The sequence below is a fragment of the Lynx rufus genome, unplaced genomic scaffold (assembly GCF_022079265.1).
Source record: "Lynx rufus isolate CCGP_SWC_20201006 ecotype Redwood Valley unplaced genomic scaffold, mLynRuf1.p SCAF_5, whole genome shotgun sequence".
Classification (NCBI taxonomy): domain Eukaryota; kingdom Metazoa; phylum Chordata; class Mammalia; order Carnivora; family Felidae; genus Lynx; species Lynx rufus.
In genome coordinates, this window is record NW_025814867.1 from 64,410,094 (window position 1) to 64,434,850 (window position 24,757).

At 42.0% G+C, this 24,757-nt stretch overlaps 1 protein-coding gene and 1 non-coding gene across 5 annotated transcripts in view; one reads left to right on the forward strand and one right to left on the reverse strand.

The window, feature by feature from the left end:
• The window catches only part of PLD1 (phospholipase D1), a 203,859-nt gene that overhangs the window by 134,639 nt on the left and 44,463 nt on the right, over positions 1–24,757 (reverse strand). The gene's annotated exons all lie outside the window — the stretch shown is intronic.
• TRNAK-CUU (transfer RNA lysine (anticodon CUU)) lies at positions 9,086–9,158 on the forward strand. The gene has a single exon. It is a non-coding gene; the product is annotated as a tRNA-Lys (tRNA).

Consider the following 24,757-nt stretch of genomic DNA (forward strand, 5'->3'; position numbering starts at 1 on the left):
GTCAGTAAGTCAGCTCTCAGCACAGCTCTGGCTGACTCGAAAGCCATCCCCCTGTTCTGCTTCCATGTTCTGCTTGTACCCATATCAGGAAAAGGAGATGCTCTGTGGAATCATAGTCCCTTCTGTGCATAGCCTTTGAACTCAGACTTGCTGTCACTTCTATGGTTCCAGGAACTATAAGTATGATTCCCAAACACTATCCTCCCTCTGAGTTTCAGATCTGATCTGACCTTGGGCCCCCAGAGCCTAGCAATCTCCCGTTTGCTTATCCTTCCTTCCTGGTTTCCTATCACAGCCTCCATTTGGTCTAACACTGACACTGCTATCCTCCCTGAGGCTCAAGATTGCAGATGATGGTGCTAAATAACCTAGACTCACTGTGCCCACGGGACAAGAGTTGGAAACCATGCGTTCTCCCTTTTCCCTAGTTAAAAAGAAAAACAGAATCTATAATTACACAAAGCAAATTTTAGCGTGGAATCATTTCTTGATTCTCATGATTTTCCCTGAATCCTTTGACCTCCTTGGATGGCCTCTCTTCTCTGCCATAAGCTTTCTTAGCCATTTCCGTTGGCATGCCCTAGGGTTAAATATTCCCCTTTGCTGTAGTACCAGCCTCCTTTGGTTCATCTCAGTCATAACTTTGAATTCAAGTGGATGTTTTATTTCCAGAGGCAAATACAAGTGTTAAGGGAAAGTGATCTCTATTTCAAATATAGGTAGATAGGAAAGTATTCCCTGTCATTTATTGTCTATTCTGGGCCAAGCACTAAAGGCATGTTACGTATATTTCTTCTAATTCGCGTGATAATCTCACTTAGAATTGAGGACAGAAGCTTACTGAGGCTGCACAGAGGTGAGTGGCAAGGCTGGTCCCGGGGCAGAGGCCACACTGATGGTTCCACACAGCCTGCCTCCCCAGCCTCTGCCACTGGGCTCCACGGAGATACACATCACTGCCACTGTCCCCTCTTCTCACACCACCATCCATCTCTGCCTCCTTCAGGCTGAGGGCAGGGCTCCTGCACAGCATGCACAGCACATGGTCCAGCAGGAGCTGGTGTGGCTCCAGCACCCCAGCTCCACCCACCGCTGGCCAGACCCACAGAGACACTGGCTCATCCTCAGGCTTCTGGATTCTGAGGCAGCAGTGCTACGCTAGAGCTGGAACCCAGTCACCTCCAGAGTTGTGTGTATGGGCAGAGGGAGCATGGGGAACTGAGTTACACAGCCTATGAGATCAGGGGAGTTAAGGTGCTGGTGGACACATGCCCCTCCCCTCCCCTCCCTGCCTGACTGCACTGAGCACATGGGTACCACACAGCCAAGCTAGAAGCTTTCTATGTGACTGAGCAACGGGCTGATTTTCTTGTGAAGCTATGGCAGCCAGGCAATGCACCACCTTTCATGCTCCTTCCCTCTCTTCCCTTCTCCCCTCACTCTTGCTGCTGGATAAAGCCCACCATGCAACCTTAGCTCAGACTCTATTATCTAGGAAACTCAGACTAGGGTAGTGTTGAAACCAACAGGAACCATGAACCATCCTGCCTCCTGCAGACATCCATTCTGTGAAGTTACTGGTAATAATAAAAAGAAAACTTGCATGGTGCTTTTGTGTCAGACACTGATCTAGGAGGTTCGCCTGCATTAACTCCACCACCTTTACTATTCCTAGCCCCTTTTGACAGACAAGGCAACTGAGGGCACAGACAGGCTAAATGACTAGCTCAAGGTCACACAGAAACCTGGTGGGAGACAACTGCCTCGTTTGCTCCTATTGTTGCCTTGACTAACCTGGACAAAGTCACTTTAGTGCTCAGTTTCCTCACCTAAACACTGAAATGAATACAACAGAGACATTATTGGAAAAAAGACTCCCCTTTCAGCAACACTAAATGCCAGAGAAAACAATACATTCTAAGCAACCCCATCCAGGGGATAAAAACCTACCCCAAATGCCAAGGGAATTTAGATGTTCTGAGCAAACACCTAAGTAAGATTTGCTCCTGCTTCTATTAATGGCAATACATATAAACATTTGTATTTGGAGGGGAGGGCCCCCTCTTAATTCCAAAGTTTATTAAGTGTATGTGAGAGACTTTGTATAAGCACTGGATTGACTTAAATCAATAAGGATCCCACAGAGAAAATTCTTTATTAAAATATAGGTACATTATTTTAGGTATAGGTATATTATTAAAATAAAGGTATATTATTTATTAAAATAAAAAGGTAATTAACACGGCTTAAAAACTGTGATCAGACTTCTGAAAATAACATCATTTTGTGTTTATGGGCAATTTTTTATGGCCAAGAGCAGAATACCTATGTATTGTGCTGGGTCTATAGGAGAGGAAGCTAACTACACATGAATTTATAGGAACAAATAATGTGCTCCTTGAAAAATTAAGTAAACCTTTTTCTCGCTAAGGTAGACTTAGACCACCAATGATTCAGTGCGTGCACATGAACAAAATAAATACTTTTTCCAAAATAAAAATGGTTTTAAGAACATTTTTCTTTCACTGGCTCAAAATATTAAATATTAGTTTTAGTGGGTGCATGTTGGTTTTGATAAGAACACATGTTGATTAAGAAGCTAAACTGTGAATTCAAAGGTTTGACTTTATCATTTTCTACTATCATTGCTTTCTTTTTTCTTAACACTGATCTTTGCATCTTATGATATGGCAGCCCCATTCAGGAAGAACCTGCATTCCCTCATGTAGACTTTGTCATTAAAGTTCTTTCCAGCTGTCTAAACTTCTTATGAATCCTCTCTTTCACTTCTCTCCAAAGGAAGAAACAACTTCCTTCTGAGTGAGTTGAGGCAAAACTGAGCATTTTCTGTGATATCCCACAAATCTCGCCAATGAGAAGAATGGAGCTGGCAAACACATGTGTAGACTCCTCCAGACATTCCCCCGTGCTAATGAGCCCTCAAATTTTGTCATGGCTGCTGATAAACACAGCAAAGTCTTATTTTTTTTTTTACCCATTCACATACTTAGAAAAAATGTCTGTGGAGGCAGCAGACTATCACTGAAGGTATGTGATTTTGAGTCAAACAGCTTGAATTCTGAATCTCCTTATGCTGAAACAAGTCTCTAAATCTCTACATCTCTAAGTCTCAGTCTCCTAATCTATAAACGGGTAATGCTGTTGGAAGTAAAGAATTGGAAGAATTAAATGATATAAAGTGAGTGGCTTGGAGTTGGGGCTCTAACAGATGCTGAAATAATGTTAGTTATGCCTCTGACCGAGTCCCTGGTACCCACATCAGAGCCCAGTCCCCTCCTGAGGACAAGAACCAGCAGTCAGAATTGAATTCTGAGGATGGTCTGATGTCACACACTATAGAAAACACTGCCACGGGGCGCCTGGGTGGCGCAGTTGGTTAAGCGTCCAACTTCAGCCAGGTCACGATCTCCCGGTCCGTGAGTTCGAGCCCCGCGTCAGGCTCTGGGCTGATGGCTCGGAGCCTGGAGCCTGTTTCCAATTCTGTGTCTCCCTCTCTCTCTGCCCCTCCCCCGTTCATGCTCTGTCTCTCTCTGTCCCAAAAATAAATACACGTTGAAAAAAAAAATTTAAAAAAAGAAAACACTGCCACAAATGTCTGAAAACAAAATGGATTAAGCTAATGTAGCTGTCTCTTTCCCAGTACAAACACAGAATTGCTGAATAAACTGTAATCATGTTTTAAAAATACTTAGTTAAGGATAAAAGCTAAGGCAGCAACAACAAAAGCAATCATGAAGGAAAACCTTCAATTTGCAAGGATGAAGAAACAAATGAAAGTCAGATGAGTATACTGGAACTGAAGCTGAAGGCGCCCAGGGGTTTTTGTCTTGGATAAAAGAGCTGAGTTTACAGGTCTGTCCCCACATGAATGTTAGCAGACATGACCCCAGGACGATAGGAGGCAGGTGCCTGGAAGCCGGACTCCCCAAATAACCTAGAGCCTCAAAGAGTTACACTGTTTAAAAGAGACTAGAAGAACTGTACCCAGCAGCCCTGGGCAGAAACTGCATGGAACTGAGGTAACTACAAAATGAGAAACTTTATATAAAACTGATCTAGGATTCCAATTTCTGGCTTTCACTGATGGTGGTGTAGCCCCTATTAGATCCACCAGCCATCCCGCAGATGAGGACTACCAATTCAATTATAAAAAATAACTGGCTACAGAACAACCAGAAAGAAGCAGGAAATGGAAAGTAATCTACATTTGGAAGAAAAGAATGGCACCGCTTTTGTCTAAAGGCAGACTAAGTCCGAGCCAGGTTGGGTGACTAAAACTCAGAAAATCCATAATCCTGCTGGCTTGGAGAACCAGATAACAGGCTTCCTGGCTTTCACAGCAGCTGAAAACTGAAGTGGGAAACCTTGGAAAGGAGAGCCACAGAGGAGGAGTGTCAAATTCTGCACAGGCTGACTTTGAACCATGCAGGCGTGGGTACACTCCCACAGTGACTTCAACAGAGGTTTCTGCAGCTGCCCACCACAGGAAAGGCAGAGTTTGGAGTTTAAGTCCAGCCAAATCAACTGCCCACTCAAAAACAAAACAAAACAAAAAACAAAAAACAAACCTCTTGAACAGAACTGAATTGAGCTTCTACAATATCTCAGTCATAATGTCACCTAAAACTATTGGACATGGATATAGAAACAGAAAAACGTGACTCATCCTGAAGAGAAAAGGCTATTGTTAATGAAGACTCATTCTAAGATGTTAAAATCAACTGATAAGGATTTTAAAGCAACTATTATAATAAGCTCAAGAATGTAAAGGGAATCTCAATAAAAGAAAAATTCATTGGATGGGCTTAACAGAATAGCAATGACAGAAGAAAGAATCCGTGAAATTGAAGACAGATCACTAGAAATTATCCAATCTGAAGAACAGATGAAGGGGAGGGGGAAGATTTCTAATAAATGAGCAAAGTCCCAGTGACTTATGTGATAACATCAAAAGATCCAACATACATGTAATTTCAGGCCCAGAAAGTTGGGCTAGAGAAAAAATGAGGGCGAAAAAAAAGTTTAAAGAAATAATGGCCACAAATTTTATCAAATTTGGTAAACAAAATAAATTTACAGATTGAGGAAATTTGGTGAATCCCAAGCAGGAATAAATACAAAGAAAATCACATCTATGCACAATAAAGCCAAGCTGCTAGCATATAAAGAAAAGAGAAGATGTCAAAAGCAGCCAGACAAAAATGACTTACAAAATTTAAGAGAACCATACTAAGGACCACTCATCTCTCATCAGAAACGAATGGAGGCTATAAGACAATAAAATTATATCCCCAAACTTGATAAATATGGAACCAAATAAATGAATATATGTTATTTTTCCTGAAACTAATCTACTAATTCAAATTTCAAAGAATTTCTCAGAGAACTTGACAATATGACCCTAAAATTCGTAACAGAAGAGAATTAAGAATAGACAAATAAGCCTTGTCCAACCAGATATCAAGAATTATTATAGGGGTGCCTGGGTGGCTCAGTCAGTTAAGCGTCCAACTCTTGGTTTTGGCTCAGGTCACAATCTTACTTTGTGAGTTCAAACCCCACACTGGGCTCTGCACTGACAAGGAAGAGCCTGTTTGGGATTCTCTCTCCCTCTCTCTGTCCCTCCCCAGTTCTCTCTCTCTCTATCTCTATCTCTCTCTCTCCCTCTGTCCCTCCCCAGTTCTTTCTTTCTCTCTCTCTGTCCCTCCCCAGTTCTTTCTCTCTCTCTCTCTCTCTCTCTCTCTCTCTCTCTCTCCCCTCAATAAATAAACTTTTAAAAAAAGCTGGAGAGATTAAAATGGTATGGTACTAACAGAGAAAGAGACACAGAGAACCAAATAGTGACCCCCAAAACAAACCTATGCATATACAGGTCTTGGTTTATGACGAGAGTGGCATGGAAAACAATTAGTAAAGAAAGAATAAACCCTCAATAAATAATGCTAGCACTATTGGCAATTCACAAAGAAATACACAATAAAATTAGTTCTCTATCTCACAGCTCCCATAAGAATAAATTCTATGTTGATTAATGTCCTAAATATGAATAAGGAAAATATTAACCTACAGAAGAATGTCTTTATGATCTCAGGGTCACAAAAGAATCTCAACAAGACATAAAAGGCACAAACCATGAAGGAAAAGCTAATAAATTTAACCACACTAAAATTTAAAACTTGTTACACAAATGGCAAAATTAAACAACAAATCCAAGTTTGGAGAAGATATACATAGAATATACAAAGCACTCCTATAAATACATAAAGAAGAAGATCCAAAGGCCAACAGGAAATAAACCAGGAATATACACAGGCAACTCACAGAGGAAGAATTCTAAATTTACAGTGAATCTTTAAACATGTTTAACCTTCCCAGTAATCAGAGAAGTCATATTAAAACAGTAAGATACTTTTTCATATCCATTGAATTAGGAAAATTTTTGCAAGTCAGAAATTATAATGTATCAGTAAGGTAATGGAACTCTCATGCACTGCTTGATACAAATGGGAGTTAAAATAACCCATTGGAAAGATATTTGGCAATAAACTTGAAGAAGGCATAAGCTACTGCCAGCAATTCTTCCCCTAAATATATTCCCCAAGAAACTCAACGATGGGTGAGTTTACATAAGAAAATGTATTATGAATGAGCACTGAAGCACTGTTCACAGTAAAGAAAACTGGACGAGAGTGTCCATTTATCAGAGAATGAATAAATAATATTTTTAATGAAATACTATACAACAGAGAAAATAAATGGATCAGAACTACATGTATCAACATGAATAAATCTCAACACAAAGTTTGGTGAAAAAAAAGACATCTTAGAATTTTTGTTTAAGATTAAAAAATACACAGCACAATCCTGTATGTTGTCCAATGACATATGTAGAAGTAGGACATAAAAGGAATTGAGGAAATAATATACAACAACTTCAGAAGAGTAGTCACCTTTAGAGAGCAAGGATGGGAAAGAGTGCAATTAGGAAGGGGTACTAAGAGGATTTAATATACCCGTAACATTTTCTTTGCTTCTTATTTCAATTCAGAAGGATATAGGTCTAAATAATAAAACCTGTTAAATCTGGATGTTATAGGTACATAGGTTTTTGTTTCCTAAATGTTAATCTGTACTTTTGAAACATTTCATTTAAGACAAATTTAAGAACCATCAAACATAAGTGACATTTTACTAATGTCTTTAAATCCAATCTTGGTTAATTATTGTTACATTCTTTGCAAAAATGAAATTCACTATTCTTTCTATATTCAGCCGATACTGGGGACCCACTAACAAGGTAATATGTAAAATACTGTGAAGTGCTTTGTTCCACAACACCCCTCACCCACCCTCGGGAATGCTTGTATATTTGTAAACTCTAATCTGATTTACCCTAAAAATCAACAGTTGGCATGCACAAATGTTGGCCATGTTTGGGGACTGGTTCAACACCAATGCTAAAAAGATAAAGTTAAATGGGCCTGTACTGGAACTGAAAGCAAATCTGGCCTTTATTTTATTTTATTGAGGGGGGGGGGAGAGAGAGAGAAAACGCATGTGTGAGTGGGGGCGGAGGGGAAGGGACAGAGGGAGGGAGAGAGAGGTGGGGAGAGAAAGAGAGAGAGACAGAGAGAGAGAGAGAATCTTAAGCAGGCTCCATGTTCAGCACAGAGTTCAACATGGGGCTCAATCCCACAACCCTAGGATCATGACGTGAGCCAAAATCAAGACTGGAATGCTCAACCAACTGAGCCACTCAGGCACCCCAAACCTGGCCTCTTTTCAGTCAACTAAACCTTCCGAGTGGAGCCTTGATGATCCATGGCTCTTATCTATAACATTGGAGCTTCCACTATTAATGATAGTGATGCTCAGGTGAGGGAAAACAATCATCAAAACTGAAGCTAAATTTGCTTTTGCCTTCTTGAAGGAGTTATTAAAGTTGTTTCGATTAAACTTTTAAAACAGGAAAGACTTAATATGTTCATTTGAAAATTTCCTCTCCTTAACACCAAAGTAGTCTAACACTTCAAATTAGGAAGTCCCCTCTCTTTATTCTAGAAGTCCAAATATTTCAAGTAAAATGAAGCTCTTTGAAGGAACTTTGAAGGAACTTTGAAGTTCCTCAAAAATAGAGAAGTGATGATGATAATGCATATTATTAAAATTATAGCCAACATAACATTTTACTTCTTTTAACACATTCTCCAATACTCGATCTTACTGATCTTCAGAATACTCTACAAGGGAAGTATTATTATTCCTTCTACAGCAGAGGTGAGTAAATCAAGGCTCAAAGAAAAAGGAGAGGGACCACATATTGGGTCATTTGTCTGCAGTGTGCAGTGGGGCCAGGACTTACTTCTGAGCTCTCCTGAAATTAAGAACAGATATTTCAGACTGAAAACAGATATGTAGCCTCGCTATTAGAGAAATACCTGAGCCACTGGCCCCAGCTCCCACCTGGATTCTAGCCTAGGGGTAGTGCACTAGAATGATACAGCTACCTAAGTTTGTATGTCCATTCCCCACTTATTGGCTGTATAAATTTAAACAAGTAACTTAACCTCTCTGTGCCTCAATTCCCAGTCCATACAATGGGAAGAGTCATAATGCCTACCTTATTGGGTTGTTGTAAGATTAAATTAGTTAACATATAAAATGCTAAAAATGGAATATCTGGCCCAAAGTAAGTGCCATGTGCATATTAGTTGCCATTATTATAAACTAGCCTTCTTACTTTTCAAATGCAACACAAGGGGAATAAGGACACCAAGAAGTTCCTCTAAGGAATAATACTTGTGAGGGACATCTGGGTGGCCCAATTGGTTGAGCGTCCAACTCTTGATTTCAGCTCAGGTCATGATCTCAATTTCAGGAGTTCAAGCCCCATATCGGGCTCTGCACTGACAGCACGGAGCCTGCTTGGGACTCTCCCTCTCTCTCTGCCCCTTCCCTGCTCACACTCTCTCTTGCCTCTCACAAAGTAAATAAACTTAAAAAAAAATAAAGAAATAATACTTGTGAGACCACTGCTTATTTAAATTTTACTCATGGTAGGGACACCTGGCTGGCTCAGTCGGAAGAGCATGTGACTCTTGATCTCAGGGTCATGGGTTCAAGCCCCATGTTGGGTATAGAGATTACATAAATAAATAAATAAACTTTAAAAAATAATAAAAATGAATAAATTCTACTTATGGTAGCAGTTTTCAATAAGCCATCTGGAAAAAGTGAGTATTTTCAGATTTTCTTAAGTACAAATCTCCCTCTCTTTCAACATATAACCTTCTTAGATTTCTTCCTTTTACTTAGATTTGTTCTTTTTATTCTTCTTGATTTAAGACTCATATTTCTGTCTAGACTCATGATATTTGTATGCTAGTCACAAAAGTATGTATACTATGAACTTACCATTCCCTATCACACAGTTTTACTTACAGAGCATTTATAGGAAATTCTTAGCAACTTTATAGCACAGTACTAAAGAAAAGGACAACCAACCATCTGCATAATATTTCAAGACTTCAGACACTCCTTAGTCCACCGTTTTAACATTGTGACCAATAGAGTCACTTCCATGTAGATATGTGGCTGGAAAAGATACCTGTGAAGATGCTGTCCCCTGGTTCCAAAACCTACAAAGTGGCCCTTCTAGTTTCCCTGCCCCCTACACACACACACACACACAGAGAGAGAGAGAGAGAGAGAGAGAGAGAGAGAGAGTTGGACCATACATAGCCCAAGATCACGATTATAGCATTTGGATTTCTGATCTCTACTCAAAATGCCTTTTTGGCCCAAGCTCCTACTCAAGTTATACTCACTTGCTACTCATTTGTCTGGTCAAATGGGTCCTAGGGATTGAGCCTCCATCTGATCAGTCCTCTGAAGCCAACTGCCAGTTTACAGAAGGAAATACAGAGGGGCATACTGAACTGTACCATGAGGATACAACCAGCAAAACTCAGACCATGGGCAAGTCTATAGGTCAAACAGCCCAAGATTTTATTCAAGAAAAATTATAAGGAAAAGAAAAGGATGCAAGAGAATCTGTAGATTAAAATGGGCTCAAAGTACATACCAAGTAAGAAAATGATAAAACAAGCAAGATTAAACCCTAGTGTCTGGGGCTGCACACTGAGGTGATAAAACTATCAAGAAATACAAAGATAGTGATAATTTTGGGGATTGAGAGGTTGGCACTGAGATGGGGCATATGAGGCCGGCTTCTGAAGTGGCTGGCACAGTTCTTTTTCTTGATCTCAGTAGTGGTTACCTGAGTGTTTGAATTATAATTATGCACATAACTCTACATTTGGCCCTGGTCTTTTCCCCACCCGGGCATCTTCTGTCACTTTAAATACCCTCCCATCCTCCACGTCTCCGCCTGCTGAGACTTTCCACATTTCCTCTTACTGAAACTTTGCCGACTCTCCCCAACCCATCCCTGCAGGTAGAGACAACATCTCTCTTGACTAAGCTTTGCATCATCTGGTTTCTAAGTTTTCGGTGGTGCTTATATCTCAGAGGTTTGGGGGCACGCCTCATGTCCTCTGTGATGTTGTAAACTCTTGGGGACAGGCAACTGGGTCATCCCCACAGTGTACAGTAAGCACTCAAAACTCTTTTCTGAGCAAACAACAATAACAACAACAAAAACAACAACAAAAACAAACCCAGTCAATAAAAATTAAAAATTAGGTGACAACTTTGAACCCACCAGGGTTAGCCTGTCACAAGACCCCCATCTTCCTTAATTTTCCATGATCTATCCTCACTCATTCCTTTGGCCTATCTGAAAACAACGTACAGACCCTGAGTGAGCCCAGTTGGCTTAAAAACAGAGGTTCTTGGGGCACCTGGGTGGCTCACTTGGTTAAGCATCCGACTCCTGATTTTGGCTCAGGCCATGATCTCACCATGTATGGGTTCAAGCCCACATCAGGCTCTGTGCTGACAGCATGGAGCCTACTTGGGATTCTCTCTCCCTCTCTGCCCCTCCCCTGCTCACATTCTCTCTCAAAATAAATAAACTTAAAGAAATATTTAAAAAAAAAAAAAAAAAAGGACAGAGCCTCTTACCTGGTTCTGCCACTTATGAGTCTTAGAACCAGTAGCCTCTTGCTTTACTTACATTACTCTGGGCCTCTCTGAGCCTCAGTTCTGTCATCTATAAAATGAGACTAATCTTATCTAATAGGATCTAATAAAGTACTTAATCTGGTACCTGGCACAGAGTAAGAACTCAATACATAATTGATATTATAAATATTACTGTTCTCTATTAGTAACATTAATGGGAAAGGTACATCAATCAACCACTGACATTCTAGCCAAGAGAAGTGAAAAAACAAAACCTGGTAACAGACATGTTTCCTAAATGCCAAACAAATTGTGGAAAGTAGAAAACTTAGCAAATCTGCTGTTCCTTTGGTGGCCATCATACAAATGCAACGTCTTTTGCTAAGGTGAAGTCATCTGTTTGTGTCTGTTTCATTCTTCCTGAGCTGTAAGCTCCTTGGAGACCCCGAATGACCATGTGTCGAACTTGTGGAACAGACTCTCTAGACACATCCCCATGGCCAGCCCCACTATGGGAGCACAGCCGCTGTCTCCTCTGAGCCTCAGGAAAGTTTCTCAATTCCTCTGAACTCTCTCTTCAGGGGTTTCAAGCTCCTTGCCATTTCTGAAAGACGTCAAGTATGATCTGTCTCAGATCTTTAGCACTTGTTGAGAAGAAATGAACTGAACGAACAAGTAAATTACATGGTCAACGGGCACTATTTTGCTTTGCGCATATGCACGTATCTGAGAAGAAAGAAAAGCTAATGCAATCTGATTCAATATACCTGTGGCACATATATTTCGTGGCAGACACAAAGTAAGAAATGAGGATACAATCTCCGGACTAATGAAACCAACGGATACAAAACTTGGTCAGTGATGATGATGATCTGTGCAATCCATTGGTCCAACCCTCCTTCAATGCACTGAGAAGACAGAGGCCCAGGGTCATGCAGAGAAAACAGAGGCAAGTCTAGAACTCAGGCCTCTTTTGTCCCCTGCATGCTCACACAAGTCTGTTTTGTGGCCGGCTTGTTTCCACATAATGCAGCTCTGAACCACGTCCAGTATGTGTAAGAAGGACGACCAGATAGGCAGGATGAACCGCTTTTGTCTCAGCTGCAGCCAGACTCTGCTCAGTAGGTGTGGACAGGCTGCCAGCCTCACTGGAAAAAACTAGTGTGGGATTGCTCAAGAAACCGTCACTCCCGTGACTGTCGCCAAGGAACAGAATTTTCTAGCGACACCCGACTCTGCAACATCCCTGGGGATCAAAAGCACAGGGACCGTATCGGCGCTAACAAGCAATGGCAAACTGCAAGAGAGGCTGCCCAACTTCAGTGCACTGGAGACAGGCAGTGCGTGCCAGCCAGACCGGCACATCACTGTGCTCTCCAGTCACGCCACTCTGTCTGTGGGGCTTCTCAAGCGGCCAGGATGATGGTAATTCAATCAGCAGCTATTTACTGAGCAACCACAACGTCCTGAGCACCCACCGTGCTGGGCTCCGGGAATACCTCACACATCTTCCTACACTGTGAGAAGAGGCACTTTAGGGAAGGAACCCTCTCGTTGCTCCTCACCTTACTCCATGTATTTGCCTCCTTCCCACCAAAGCCCCAGAAGACGGCCCCTCTTCCCACTTCACCCAGCTCTCAAGCCCGGGCTTCTTTCAAACCCTCCTTTCCATTAATCAACTCCCTTATCAACCTCCCTGCTCTCATGTTTCTTCTTATTACCACTTAAAACATCCTCAAAGCCCCTCATTTATACGTATGGTCCCCTGTACTTCTCGCTTCTCTTTTGCTGTTATTTCACAGTCAAGCTTTGGAAGGTATTATGTTTCCCTGCTCAGCCGGACTGAACCAAACATGCTCCATGCTCTCCGACCTCTCAGCCTCCCAAAAGGCTGCTCCCTCTGTAGCTTTGCCTTCTTCCACCCTCCTTCTTTTCCTGATTAACTCTTTGTATTCAGGCTCCTCACAGGTGCCACCTCCTCCAGGAAGCCTCCCCTGACCTCCCAGGCTGTTTTAGATGCCTCTGCTCACTGCTTCTACAGCATTTAGGGGAGTCCACTAAGAACTCTCTTTCTGCTTGGCCTCTGCCTCCCCTAGAAGATTCTCAGTTCCCTGAAGGGAGAGGTCATCTCTAGATTCCCAGTTCCTAGTGTCTTCTGTACTCTCAGTAACTATAGACCAAAGGAGGAATGAATAAATGTGAATTAAGACTTAGAACAGCTCACAATATGGGCAAAACAGAGAACGTGAGCATACTGCTTTCCAGATTACAAAGCATTTTTCACATATACATCATATCCGATTTTCCTCATTCTGCGGGCAAACTATTATTTTTCACCTTCTTTTCAGCTGAAGAAGCAAAGATTTAAAATGATCAAGAGGTCCGACCAGGGTCATACTGTGTAAGTATTAGGTCTGAGAATCATATCATGACTCCTAAACGTCACATTCCCTGCTCTGTCCATTCCCTGTAAGCTACTATCTTCATATTCAGAGGGACACAATACTCTATAAACTCTCCTCATCAAAACCTGATAGCTGGAAACTGTTCTACATGCTTTGTGCCTAACCAAAATACTTATTAGAAGGGACATAAACAGATTTTGCTTAATTTTTAACAAAAGAAGTCAGTCTAGAAAAAGAACTAACATAGCCAGGACAATAGAGGTACCATTTCCATCTTCCTCTGGTGGGATGGACGAACACATATGATTAGTGGCATCGTATTCACCCACCAAGCCCACAAAACATCTCAAATTTAGGGCTCATGATGAAATGGCTACAGATCTGCCCTGTGACTCTTTCATTCTTAAAACCAGGAGACCACCATCTATTTTGGTGGAATAGCAGCAAGACAGCCTGATTAACTCTTTGCATTCAGGCTCCTCACAGGTGCCTGTATCCAACTTGTATCCAAACACACCTTTGACACCCAGCAACGACTGCACCTCGGACAAGCTGTTCCTGCTCCCACAGCCCGTGCCAGCCCTTATGCCCCTGTTCATCCAGCTGAGAGCACATGGTCCACGACTCTAACTCCTCTCTTGCTGAAAACCTCTCCTTGATGGTCCCACTGTCCTTCCGTTGCAATCACCTGAAAAACCGAACCCTGGGCCAATTCAACGCTCTGACTTCTTGGCCCCCTCCCCAAGGATTTTTTTTTAATATATATACATATATATGTATATGTATACGTATATACATATATATACACACACACACACGCACACACATGCATGCACACACACGTATACACACACACGTGTACACATGCATACACACACACGCATACACACACACGCATACACACACGTATACACACACACACGTATACACACACACACGTATATATATACACACACACACATATATATATACATACACACGTATATATATATACACATATATATACACACACACGCACGCACACACATGCGTGCACACACACGTATACACACACGTGTACACACGCATACACACACACGCATACACACACACGTATACACACACATACGTATACACACACATACGTATACACACACATACGTATACACACATACATGTATATATATATATATACACACATATATATATTTTTTTTTTAAGAGAGAGAGAAAGAGCGCGTGCGAGCAGAGTAGGTACAATGGTAGACGGAGACGGGGGATCTGAAGCGGGCTCTGCACCGATGGCAGAGAGCCTGATGCAGGGCTCGAACTCATGAACTAGGAGATCCTGACCTGAGCCAAAGTTGGATGCTTACCTGACTGAGTCACCCAGGTGTCCCCCTCCCTGGGGTTTTCAAACATGGGTGCAGAAGAAGCATTCAGCTGGACTGGAACCTCAGCTGACTCTATCCTACTAGCTCCCCCCGTTTAGAGGCAAACTGCTTCAGAAAGTTGTCTACTTACTCCTTGTATTTCATCACTCCTCCCTCATCCTTCATCCTTCAACCCACTGCACCTGGCTTCTACCTCTATACTCTGCCAGCTTTCACCAAAGTCCGGAACCACCCGTATACTGTGCCACCCAAAGGTCACCTCCCCGTGCTTGTTTTCTGTTAACTTCCTGTTGCATAACCCTGCACTCCATTCTTCCTGACTCCATGTCCTCTCTTGGCTTTCATGCTCCCACATTCTTCCAGAGGTCCTCCTCCTTCTCCAGCCATTGAGATGGAATTTTCTTGGAGGCTATTCTTCTGCTCAATTTTATATGCTAGTATTTTTCCAGAGTCCTGGGATCATGCTTTTCCACTCTACCCACCTCTCAGTTACAATGCATGCTGAGATTTCCTTTCTTTGGTATTTCAATGGCTAATGGGGGAAAACACCATTGAGTACATTCCTCTTCACAGAGTCCATGCCTCTGCCTCTTCTGGAAGACTGGAAGCTTCCTGAAGGCAGAAGCCATCTCTGTATTCCTAGTCACCAGTGCCTACTGGGCCCTCAATATCTGTTTCCAGCCTTGTTCTTTCTCCTAAGCTTCAGAACTATATATCCATCTGCCTATGAACTTCCCCGTTGGATGAACTCAATATGATCAAATTAGAATTCATCATCTTCCGGGGCACTTGGGTGGCTCAGTCGGTTAAGCATCAGACTTAGGCTCAGATCATGATCTCGCAGTTCATGAGTGCAAGCCCCACGTCAGGCTCTGTGCTAATGCTCAGAGCCTGGAACCTGCTTCAGATTCTGTCTCCCTCTCTCTCTCTCTGCCCCTCCCTGGCTCATGCTCTGCCTGCCTCTCTCTCGCTCCCTCTCTTGCTCCCTCTCTCGCTCCCTCTCAAAAATAAATAAACATTTTTTTAAAGAATTCATCATCTTGGGGCGCCTGGGTGGCTCAGTCAGTTAAGCGTCCGACTTTAGCTCAGGTCATGATCTCATGGTTCGTGAGTTTGAGCCCCACGTCAGGCTCTGTGCTGACAGCTCAGAGCCTGGAGCCTGCTTTGGATTCTGTGTCTCCCTCTTTCTCTGCTCCTCCCCTGCTCATGTTCTCTCTTTCTCCTTCAAAAATAAGTAAAAATTTTTAAAAAGTTTATAATAAAGAATCCATCATCTTCCAAATCCCAGAACATTTCTTCATCTTGTATTTCCTTTCTGAATGAACTGCAAATATCATCTACCCTGAAAAACTGAATCCTGGAACTCATCCTTAGCAATTCTCTCTCCTTAATTCTCTATATCCAATCAATTAATAAGTCCTGCCAGATTCTAAATATCTCTTCAACATGATGACTATATTTCACATCCAAAACCCTGGCAGGTATAAGGAAATGAAAAAAGGTGCCATGTAGATGAGCATAGGGTCTAGGCAGGTGATTAACCCATTTAGACTTTATCTCAAAGTCTCTACCCACCATCCCCTATCCCCTCCTCTAGATGCTGAAGGCCTGGAGCTAAAAAGCATTCAATAATAAGGTGGACTGCCCCAAATAGAATTTTGTCAGATAAGTAACATTGCTTTCAATTGGTTGCTTTTTTATTAGCCAGCCAATGGTGTTCTTTCACAAATAAAAAAAGATACTGAGCTGAACAGAAAGCTGGCTCTGCTTATACAGTTACTATAGTGAACAACGATTTCCAGAGGAGTTTCCACTGTGTGAAGTCTTAATGGAACCATCCCAGTTCAGTTCTGTCACATTTTAGAATCAATGCAATATTTAAAGTAAACAAGCCAAACTGGATATGGTGGAGGGTGAGGTTTGCAGGAAGGAAGGATAGAAGAGTAACGAGAAACATGCCAGGCTTAATAAGGCATGGACACAGTTGACAGATTATGATTCATCATTAAAATGGCACTAATATAAAGTTAATAAAAAACCACAGTGTAATCAGGAAGTATGTAGCTTCTTAGCATTGTCAAGGTACCTATATATGCCCAAAACTATAAGTAGCAAGAAAAGTCATTAAAGGAATGGTAAAATGAAGGGGGCTGGGCTACACAGTACAAAGAGGAAAGAAAAATGGACTGGCAAAAATCTGCAAAGACAATTTTGTGAATATACTTAAAACTTGGAACTGTACACTTCAAGTGGGTGAATTCTATGGTTTGTGAATTATAGCCCAATGAAATGGTTATTTTTTAAAAATCTACAAAGACACAGGAATAATAAGTTGTAAAAAAAAAAATCGATTGACATATACCAACACTCAAAGAAGAGCAGGTAATTTCAACGATCCTATAGAGTTAGCCAGTACCAAAATCACTTCTACAGTTTTTATAACAAAACTAGACAAATTTTTGTTATAAGATAAACTTATAAACAGAAAGGCACAAAGGAAAAAGACATTGTCAAAGCACTAAAAGAAAGCAATCTGTCAATGCCTACAATGAACATTTTCAAATTCCATTGTTTTCATTATCTATAGACTGCTCAGTGAGATTATCATGCTTTAACAAACACAATAGTCACACTTAAGTTTCTGCCAAACCAGTATCTTTTTAAAAAATTACAAAGGTATGTAACACACACACACACATATACACACAAACTATTGTAAGCTCAGAAAAAAGCTCGCATTTCTCAATAACTAAAAAACCTGTTAGATAAAGAAAAGATAAATTCTGAGGCAGTGATCATTTCCTTTGCAAAGAAAGGTACTAAAGACAAATGAAAACACCCAGCTCCCAGCAACCCAGCATTTGCACTGCCTTGTTGCAAAAGAGGCAGGGTGCATATTTTTTAAGTCTGTATGAGAAAAACAAGTTAGTTCATGCAAAGACAGAGTCCTTTTGAAATCACTTGAAAAAGTGGATGGCAAATGGAAGGCAGATGAATGCTTAGGATCCACCAGAATAGAAATCGATAACATCTATTCTCTGGTATTACTCCTTTCCCGCTGATCAAGCCAAACAATTCAGCTGATAAGAAACAAAACAAAAACCTACACTTCAGTCTCAACCCCCCCAGATAACTCGTGCAAACCCAAGCAACCAAACAGGACTCACTTTTGGTTTTAAAAGTTAGATCATGTTGAATTCACGGAGAGTCAGTATATGGGTTCTACTTACTTAAAGTTGTCTGAAACCAGGTTTGTTTTAATGTGGCTTCACATCATAAGAAACAGCCAGTGAGCACACAGAAAGAATGAGACAGGAACGGCTTTGGATTTAGAGTTAAAAGTTTTAGATCTAATCTCAACTCCAGGGACTCCAAATAAACCAATTCAATCCCAGTTGAAAGAGGTGCCTCTTGATCCTTACATACCTATCTTAACACGCCAGGCATGTAGTAAGTGTTCAGTAAATGTTTTCTGAATTATTACCACCAATAGCTATGAATAGCAAGCACTTACTAAGTACTTTATATGCATTATATCTTTTAACCTTAAACCTAGGTTTTCATATTAACTGCCTGCCACAAATTCAGAAACTGAGGTGTAGAGAGATTAGTAATGTGCTCATGTGATCCAACTGCTGGAGGGCAGAGGGAGGACTGCAGGTCCCAAAGTTGTTGTTTTTTTTTTTAACTTTTTTTTAACATTTATGTATTTTTGAGACATAATGTTTCTCAGAACATTATGTATTTATGTTCTGAGACAGAACACAAGTGGGGGAGAGACAGAGAGAGAAGGAGACACGAAATCCAAAGCAGGCTGAGCTGTCAGCACAAAGCCCGATGTGGGGCTTGAACTCACAGACCCCAAGATCATGACCTGAGCCAAAGTCAGACATACGACCGACTGAGCCACCCAGGCGCCCCTTAAGGTTCTCAATATGTACACTGCTGTCTCTCTGAACTCAGCGGTCACATGCCAGAGTAATCACAGCAATGAACATATGAGGCTCCTCCATGTAATGTGTGTTTTATCACTCACCCTTTCCCACCACCTGTCTCCCTGGGAGCACGGACAGTGAAAACCTTCAGATTTGGGGTTCTCAAAGTGTGGTCTGTTGGATGGCTGGTAACACAGAATCTTTGCCATACCCCAGAAACAGAATTTGCATTTTAACAAGATACCCAGGGGATTCATATGGGCATCAGTTTGAAAGACATGGATTTAGACTACTCCAAAACTACATATTTACTTTAATGATAGGAGGAATGAAGTTCTGGGAAGGAAAATATGACAGAAGGGTTATACTCAGTGAGAACAAAACCAGCTTGCTATGGCTCTATCAAGACCTTAATTCACCCGCATAATGGCCCACAGATATTCTAAAGGACCTATAAAGATCCCTAGGGAACTGATAATAGAGGCAAAAGCTGAATCTATAAGGGGTAGATCTACAGTCCCACTCCCTTCTAAAATTTCCAAACTTATGTCTTTCGAAGTATCTACCACGTAGCAAATAAAAACACACCAAGGCTGTGGCAAATACTGAATCGCTCATCAGGCAAAGAGTAGAGCTATGCTGCGGGTTGATAAACCTCCAGATCTGTATACTATTACCACCTTCATTCACGATCCAGGAGGCAATTCTTATCAGGGCAACTTTATCACATTTTTGGAGTACGACACTAAAGTCAACTTAAAGTTGAGTTTAAACTTGATTTCAACTTGAGTTATTTCAACATGGTTTTCTTTTTAAGCCGTACACCTTCATTTTTAGACAGAAAGTGGCTTCTATTTTTAGCCAAGAAGTACAGGACAGTAACTATCCTCTCACAAGAGGTGTGAGTTATGTTGGGCTACGAGTCAAAATCTAAAGAGGCATCTGATGGAGTTAACTTTTACTCAGTATTTCTTACCTGTTTAAACAGAGTTAGGAAGGCCTAATAACTCCACATATAAAAGCCATGCACATAACTAAAAGTCTTTGTAAAAGGTTTGGAGTATATTTGACTTTTTTCTTTATTCCCATTTAAAAAAAATACACTAGATCTGTTTGCCAGTAACAAATCTACACTTCCAGGGAGCACCTGGGTTGCTCAGTCAGTTAAGCGTCTGACTCTGGATTTGGGCTCAGGGCATGATCTCACAGTTTGTGGGTTCGAGCCCATGTCAGGCTCTGTACTGGCAGTGTGGAGCCTGCTTGGTATTCTCCCTCTCCCTCTCTCTCTCTCTCTGTGTCCTTCCCCTCCTCATGCTCTCTCACTCTCAAAATAAATAAACTTAAAAAAAAAAAGACAAATCTACACTTCCAGGAGCTGAGACTACACTGAAGATATCTTCTTTAGTTCTATGCTTTCTGTCATTTGAAAGCTACTAGGCAGGTTCTTTGTCTTAAAACCTTCAATTATACATTCTTGACACTTTCTACTTCCTCCCCGTCTTCGTCTAGAAAGAACTAGAACAACTGGATTGGATTTCTTGTTAATTAATCATTCAGATATCTCTTAGAAAGTTCGCAAGATATTCTTCCTTCAACCACAATGGAGCTATAAAAAGAAGCATTTTTAATTCCCAACCCACTTATTCTGTTACTGTCATGATCATCCTGATTCAGAGATTTTCATCATGATTCAGAGATTTTCTATAAACCGCATCAAATAACCCAGGATTTTACAAAAAACAAAAACAGAAAGATGTGAGCACGTGCAGTCAGAGGGCAAGTGAGAAGCAGAGCAAAGTTTAGCGCAGTGTGGCCCTCATGGATTCTGACTCAGGGCCAAGTCCAGAGGCCACAGAAACAGAAGCACACATATTAACTATGAAGGAACACTGACAGGGTAGCCCACAGGCCTGAGTCAGCCTAGGATGGGGGCTTCAGGGAGCCATGGGACCATCAAATGCATGAGTTTCCCCAAACAGAACCAAATTCCCAGGCCCGATGAGACCAGTAGTGGATTGTATTAAAAAATGACAACAGGGGCGCCTGGGTGGCTCAGTCGGTTAAGCGTCCGACTTCAGCTCAGGTCACGATCTCGCGGTCCGTGAGTTCGAGCCCCGCGTCGGGCTCTGGGCTGATGGCTCTGGGCTGATGGCTCAGAGCCTGGAGCCTGTTTCAGATTCTGTGTCTCCCTCTCTCTCTGCCCCTCCCCCATTCATGCTCTGTCTCTCTCTGTCTCAAAAATAAATAAAACCTTAAAAAAAAAAATTACAACAATTGTGCTAAACCAACCTCATCGCCGGTAGCATTAATGAACATACCACTCTCAGGCATACCTAAGTAAATGTTTGTAGAGCCACAAAAACATTTATGCTTTGATGTGGTCAACACACTAAAATATGGGGAAAGGAATGCATAGAAATTTGTTTGCTGCCAAGGATAAATGCAGATATCTGCATTTAGGTTGAAATACACTTACAAGCACAGGCTGGGGCTGCTTAGATTGACAGCTGTTTTGTGAGGAAACCCCCCCTCCCCCGGGAATTGGAGATGAGCTAACTTCACCTTCCAGGCCTTGGGCAGGAACAGGGTGAATGGTAGGAACGCACACTGCAGTCGGCAGACCTGGATGTGAACCCTAGTTCTCCCTTCTATAGCCTGTGGCCCGTTACTCAAATTCCTTAAGCTCCGTCTCCTTACCTGTAGACTGAAAACACCATATTTCCTTGATTCCAACATGTACTTTCTGCCCCCTTTCCCCAACACACACGCATTTTAACTTTTCTGAAATTGGCATGACTACTGGACTTGACATCTACATTCAACGTGATGGCATTTTCTTTCCTCTTTTTCCCCTGAAAAGCTGGAATTTAATTGATGGTATATTTAGCCCTTAGCAGTGTCTTCAAATCAAGGAAATACAACAGTAATGCTGGCCTTAGTGTGGGGAAGATTGAGTGACATATTTAAGGCACTTTGGCACACTGCCTTCAAATATAATAACTGTCCAAAAATGGCACATGTCAATATTGCTATTTGTGGGAGCTTGGGTGGCTCAGTGGGTTCAACATCTGACTTTGGCTCAGGTCATGATCTCGCAGTTCAAGCCCCGCATTGGGCTGTCTGTGGTAAGTGCTGAGCCTGCTTCGGATCCGCTATGTCCCCTGTCTCTCTGCCCCTCCCTTGCTCATATGGGTGCATTCTCTCTCTCTCTCTCTCTCTCTCTCTCTCTCTCTCTCTCAAAAATAAACACTTTAAAAGATATATTGCTGTTTTTAAGATCTAATGCATTCCTAGGATACATTATCAGAAGAGCAGTATCCAGGAAAGCAGCCGATAATCCCAGCCTGCTAGTCAGCCTACAGTTGGGAGTACTACATTCAATTTGAGGACCACAGAACAAGGGTAAACCACAGACATTCAGAGAATAGGGACAAGTGTGGAGAAGAGTCTGAAAAACATGGTATGAGAAATAGTCGAAAGAATCTGAAGTTTTTAGGCTGAACAAAAATGAGAAGCCTTTCAAACCTATCGAGCCCAGTGGATGTAAGTAGATGTTTCCTCTGTGGTTCCAGGGAATGGAGGTGGCACACGAGGATGGTTATTCTAGAGAGGACTTTGTCACGTCAGCATACAGGAGGACTTCATAACACTTTGGGCTCTCTAGGACGGAAGGGGCTTGGGAAATGGAAAGCTTCCTAAAATAGGAAGTGCACCATCAGCACCTGGATGGCACCACATCAGCACTCTCCAGAAAAGCCTCCTTCATGCTCTTAACGGCTGCACCCTGTGTCCACGTCTACTCTAGAATCCTATGCCTCGGTCTTCCTCCTACAGACCTAGGCCAGACCTCTGGGGACCACTCAGAGCAGCAATGGCCTCCAAGGGCACGGGCTCCAGCTAGCTCCAGGAAAAAGCTAGCACAAAAGTGGCAAAAAGTTAAAGGAGAAGGTGCATTCACCGGGGTGCCTGGTATCGTAACAATCCACACGGGAGGTGAAGACTCAGTGTGGATAAAGAAGGCTGGCAAATCCAGACTCAGATGGCAAGAGGTAGGGCCCCAGGGTCTAGCCCTCAGAGTAGCCCTCAGAGTAGGCACTCCACAACTCCTGAGACCAGATAACACCCGCACCTCACCTACCACATGTAGAATGTTCTAGTTAGGGCTTAATGAATCCATTTAAGACTCCAGTGACAGGCCCTTACTGGCCCAGTTACAAATTTTTTTTCTTAAATTAACCTTCTATCCATGCTTTAAGGAAAACTCCACGAAAAACTACTATAATTTCACATTGAAACAGAATGTTCTGTATCTTCTTATCAGCATTTACTTGAATACTGGTATTAAGTTTACTGTGAACTTTGTGATTCAACCCCACTGTCAAAGTCATAATCATTTTATCTAAAGCTCTCTGAGCAAAGGTGTGGGTAGCAGCCTTGCCCAACGCACAAGCAAGTACCATGCTTACATCAGGCAGTCAGTGGAGAATTTGACCAAGTGAAAATGAATGGCACAGGAGCCAAATGAGACCAACCTTCAGTCTGCTTCCCAAGATGATGCTACTTTGGGTCTGAGAGAAGCCACAGGCTATGGCTTTTTGGTTTTCTACCTCAGCCCTCAGTTAATCAAAGTGTACCTGCACACCCTTGATCCAAAGACATCTATCATCTGTAAAGTCAGATATAGTTAGGAATCTACAGGACGTGAGATCAAAATTCTCTCTTCTACTGTCTGGAGCAATCATCACGTGTCAGGTGCCAGGATGGAGTTTAGGAACACAAAGGTCAACAGCTCTCTGACAGAGGCTCACGGTCTAGGGGAGGGGACAGACTTTTAAGAACTAATTCTCAGAGTGTGAAGGGTAGTGTGGTGGGAGCCTAGAGGAGGAAGTGCTCGATCTGGGGACTGGGGAAAGTAACTGCCGGGAAGGTACAGTGGAAAGGAATCTTGAAGAACCGCTTCGGAGTTCACTGTGCGTACTGGAAAAGAAGGCACATTCCAGGAAAAAGGAATCGTTGCAGTGTGTTAGACTATGTAATCTAAAAGAACAATGGAAAAGTAACCCCGCATGTTTGAGCAAGAGAATGATAGTTATCTTCCGATATCAGGAGAACTGTCTGATTAGGTGTCTGCTTCTCCATGTAGAAGGTACTATGAAAATCGGAGCAGGGGGCACTATGATAGTACACGCTGCACTTTAATATGTATAAGAACTTTGTAAAAAAAAGAACAATTAACAAGGAAACTGGTTGCCTTGAGCAGACGAGTTTACATCATAATTATATCATTTTGGAGTCAGTTTGGGTTCTAATTTGAGCTTAGCTCATGGGAAATGCCTAATAAACAGTTGCTATACACCTTATGAGACAATACACTCACCTTTACACTGAGTTCCAACACCACACCAAGTTGTCATTGATGGCAATGTCTCATGTATGGGGTAGGAAGGTGGAGTAGAGAACATTCAAGCTGCCTCCCTGCCTGAAGCTCTCCTGGATTATCTCTGCCCATTTCTGATCTGGCATTATTCCCTGGCACTATTCGCCAGGAAAGATGCTACAGAAATGCCCATTGAAAACCTGCTACCTAAATGTTAGCTATCGTTACTATTATTTATTTACAGAGAGAGAGAGCGCGCGTTTGTGTGCATGCAGGGGAGGGGCAGAGGGAGAAAGAATCCCAAGCAGGCGCCACGCTGTCAGGATGGAGCCCAACGCAGGGATCAATCTCACAATCCACAAGATCATGACCTGAGCCGAAATCAAGAGTTGGACACTCAACTGACTGAGCCTCCCGGGCGCCCCCATTACTATTCTTATTGTACTTTCTTCTGATATTATCTTTCTACTAACTTTATCAGCTCTGGTTTTCTTTCATCCCTGTGTATATCTGTATGTGTGTTTAATGGTATGCAAATATTCTTGCAAGCCAACTCAAATCC